Source organism: Papilio xuthus, unplaced genomic scaffold (assembly GCF_000836235.2).
Source record: "Papilio xuthus unplaced genomic scaffold, Pxut_1.1 DF826945.1, whole genome shotgun sequence".
NCBI lineage: Eukaryota > Metazoa > Arthropoda > Insecta > Lepidoptera > Papilionidae > Papilio > Papilio xuthus.
The window spans coordinates 1,592,990-1,597,106 of NW_013531704.1; the positions used below are offsets into that span (position 1 = coordinate 1,592,990).

The window sequence follows — 4,117 nt, forward strand, 5'->3', positions numbered from 1 at the left end:
ATTAATTTGGTTAATAGTATGTAAAAAGTATTTTAAAAATTGACGTATTACGTATTTTGTTAGAAAGTGATAAAAGAACAGTAATGACCAAGAATATTATCTAAATATTTTTTCTTCATTTAGGTTAAACTGAATATTTTTTAAAGTAGTTATAACCGATGTGCTCTATTGTATCATATTATTTTCTTTTTTATAGCATAAAGGTAAAAAAAATTGTTTACAATTAACCAAGTGTGAACTAAGTACGAGAATTTGAAATAACTAGTAGTAGTATTCTTATTAAGCGGTAGTCAATCTTCTTAATACCTTAGATTAACAGTAAGTAGTTTCTCAGTCAAAGTCTTGTCTTGGCACAGGTCAAATCAATCAAGTGCCACATCGAATCGCGACGTAAACAATCACCTATTAGCAAATTACGATCGTCGATTTATACAGTAATTTGACAAATGCATAACAAAAGAAATTAGGCTGCATGATATGAAAAGAAGCCGAGAAAAGCCAAAGAGGTTGTTTAGAACCTGACTAATATTTATCCCATTTGTACCTTAGAAGGTCGAACACTGCGCGTTAAAATGTTGGTTAGTATTTGGTTGATATTTCAAGTAAATCAGGATCCATAAATACTAAAAATAAAAAGAAATTTAGATGCGCCACTGAAAAATGAAATGTGCAAATTGTAGGAAAGTATTACCTTTAACAGATGTATCAATAGAGTCACGATTTATTTGTTATCGCGTTACGTAATTGTCACCGCTAGCGGCTGAGCTAACTCGGTCGCAGCGAGGACGCGAGGACATCCGAGCTGAACGAGCGTCGCGCTGGCTGCCCGCCGCAATCTGTGTACTTTAATTTATATTAAAAAAAAAACTTGCTTTCCAAATTTGAAAATGCAATCTTTAATCGTTTTTATTAATCTGTGCATGGTTGCAGTATGTGGACAGGACTGCAGAGTTCGCGGACAATGGGTATGATTATTTTGATTAAACAAAAAAAAGGAATTAAAAACATTTATCCTATATTTTAGCCAATTTATCCTGTACGGGGCGGTGTGATACCAGGACATCTTGTTTCGTGGTCCTATGTACCACTAGGCCCTTCAAATTATTACTTTTTATAGACATTTTTTTTAAATTCTTATTAAAACAGTCTTTTGTTTTGCTACAATATACGGATCGAAGTCAAACTGGATTGAACCCAGAACAGTCCAGGCCCCACGTAGTTCATAACAAATTTTACAACCTCATGTTCAATTTTTTTTTTCATTTTCAACATTTTCAATTTTTATAATACAAAAACGACAAAAGTTAAGATATATATTTGTTTTTAGCTCTGTTCTCAATTATTACAAGCAAAAGGTAAAAAATAAGGAAATTGCAATATATCGTGAACACAATCGAAATTCCACATACCTGTTATATGACAATCTCTAAAGTTTTTCCTCAAAGACTAAAGATTGCAACAAAGATTTTCCACCATAACAATTGCAACACGTATTTACGCTTATTATATTTTGTTTTCTTTTTTATATTTAATGTCATTTGATATATTTTCTTATTTCAGTGCGCAGATCATGAATATTGTTGCGGTGGTTGCTGTTTTGATAACATATGTTATGACAGTATGTACTATTTCCCACGATATTTGCATTTATTAGTTAGTTGAATTAATGTAACATAATATTGTTTATAACATCACTGATTACTTATATTCTCTATTATTCACTAACTATTTTGGTCTGCCAAAGATACATTTGAAATACGAAAATCGAAAACGCATCTGTGCATGGCGGGGTTCGAATCCGGTTTCGACTACAACCTATCGGAGCGGTCCTGTAACCACTGCGCCACCGACACTCATCTGAATATTAATTCTTGTTACAGCTTACAGATCCTGTCTGGCTCCCTTTGACGTTTGCAAAGACTATCCCTGCAGGGGAGAGGAAAATTGTTTTGTTTATAAGCCCCCAGAATGTCGTGGCTGTGAGCCCATACCTTTATGCAGACTGGAAGAGCCTTAGTGAAAGATTTACTACGGTGAAGATATTGCGATGGAATTCACACCATTTATTGTCTATCATACCTGCTTCTAGAAAGAGATACTAAATCAGAAGAATGAAAATTATTGGTGAAGATGAATCGATGTGCTTGAAGAAAAACAAAGATATAAGATGTTGAGAAGAACAAGTTTGTGAGTTGGTTTTTCAATAAATTATGTTAAATCACATTTTTTTTATATAAACATCCTAGTAAGATAATTAAATAATTTTACAGGCCATAGTAAGAAATATGAGCGCCTAATAATTTACTAATAGATTCTAGATTTAATTATTCCGTTACAGATTGACAGTGTCAAAGTAGTGTCGGATATGTCAACTTGTCTTCAATTGTCACAAACTAAATTTTACCCCCTTATATAACATCACATTTCCATTCACTTAAAACGGTTGCCTAATGGATGAACAAAGTACCTCAATTGTATATTCTCGTCGTTTGACGTCGCTCTGATATTAAAGTGGAAAATGATGTTATAATGAAAAGTTATACTGTTTGTTAGCACTCCGAAATATTCGTATATTTTAACATTGCCGCCATTTTAAGAGGCATCTCAGACGTTTCATAAACATAAGTATAATAACAGACAGGACATTACGAATCAAACCGTACTCAAAGATATATTACCGGTATTCCGTATCACATTATGGACTTAATGTGCCAATAGTCAATATTCCGTGACAGAAATTTTGCTTAAAAATTTGTAAGAAAGTCTGCTCTATAACTAATATTATATATGAATCTCTTTGGAAGCATCTACAGTTACACTGAAATGCGTATATAACGTCTGTTAATGTAGATTTAAAGTGAGTAATCTATACTAAAACACTGCTTAAGTCACCTGGGGACCAAGAACGAATATTGGCGTAATATTTTTTCTATCTTGCTGTTTCACCCTTGTAAAGAGATTTTTCCGTAATAAATAAAACAACAAAACGATCTGTTAAAACCAGCCGTCACTTTCACTAAAGGCACAGTTCTAAGATCTTCAGACGATAAATCTCTGTGAAGTTGAAGACGTAAAATTGGGAAAATATAGTGCGGAAGGTACCCTTTTAATGTTCAATAAATCGTAAAAGTTCCAGTTACTTTTACTTAGACCTTTGATGTATATAAGGCCTTTACGTATACAAATGTTTTTTATGTCAATGTTATTACTTTAAACTTAAGCAAAAGAGATCAACAAGCAACAGTTTGAATACGAACCCTGTATATTTAAGTTTATTTTTTTATTTTATACTAAATGATAATTGATAACATAATGGATCCACCGACATCTTTAATCAAAAGAAACCTTGAAAAATTGCATCGATATCCCTCAAGAGCTTTAAACTGAAAGCTATAATTTCACTGAACAGGTAATTATGAGGACACAATTTGCGGTTGAAGGCGATGTTTGTCTGTGTACGATAATGACAACACTGATGGATCAACCACATGACCGCAAATGCAATTTTGAACAAACAGATTAAAACAATCATAGTTTGGCGGTTGAAAAGTGTTCATATATACGTTAATTAAAATAGACGGTTTCCATTCCGTGTTTTCAAAGCAATTAGTATGGTAATTGTGTTGGAGATGTGTCCTTGCTTACTCGCTTCTCTCGTGAATCTAGGCCCTCACATTGTTTAAATGCGACATAATTGATGTACTCAAAAGCATTTCCATGTACACTACTGACTAAAATCTGCTCCTTTAATAACTTTATCTTGCGTTTAGTGGAACCTTCGTAGGTAATGTTTGTTTGCGTTTACTCTAGGGTCACGTAATTTGTGTTAAATTTTGCTACAGTTACTCAACTACTCTATTAGCGTATGCTTCTTCTATTCATTAGGAATTATAATCTTACATAATAACCAACTTTTTATTTTTTATACAATTCCCACATCGTTTCGACAAACAAAGGAAATGGCATTCCGTCAATGTCGCCCACAGCCGCTACATTGTAAAGAAGCCTTAAGAATAACTCGTCAAATTAAACATGACAGTAAGAGCAGTGTAATTTATCAAAATTATGAATAGCAGAATTTTATTTACAAAAATATTTTTTTAAGGTTTAAGATATT

The 4,117-nt window shown here is 32.8% G+C and overlaps 1 long non-coding RNA gene across 1 annotated transcript; it reads left to right on the forward strand.

The window, feature by feature from the left end:
* The first annotated feature begins 813 nt into the window (after positions 1 to 813).
* Positions 814 to 2,222, forward strand: LOC106121144 (uncharacterized). The gene is made up of 3 exons (XR_001228038.1): positions 814 to 965; positions 1,561 to 1,618; positions 1,881 to 2,222. It is a non-coding gene; the product is annotated as an uncharacterized LOC106121144 (long non-coding RNA).
* Positions 2,223 to 4,117: the final 1,895 nt, after the last annotated feature.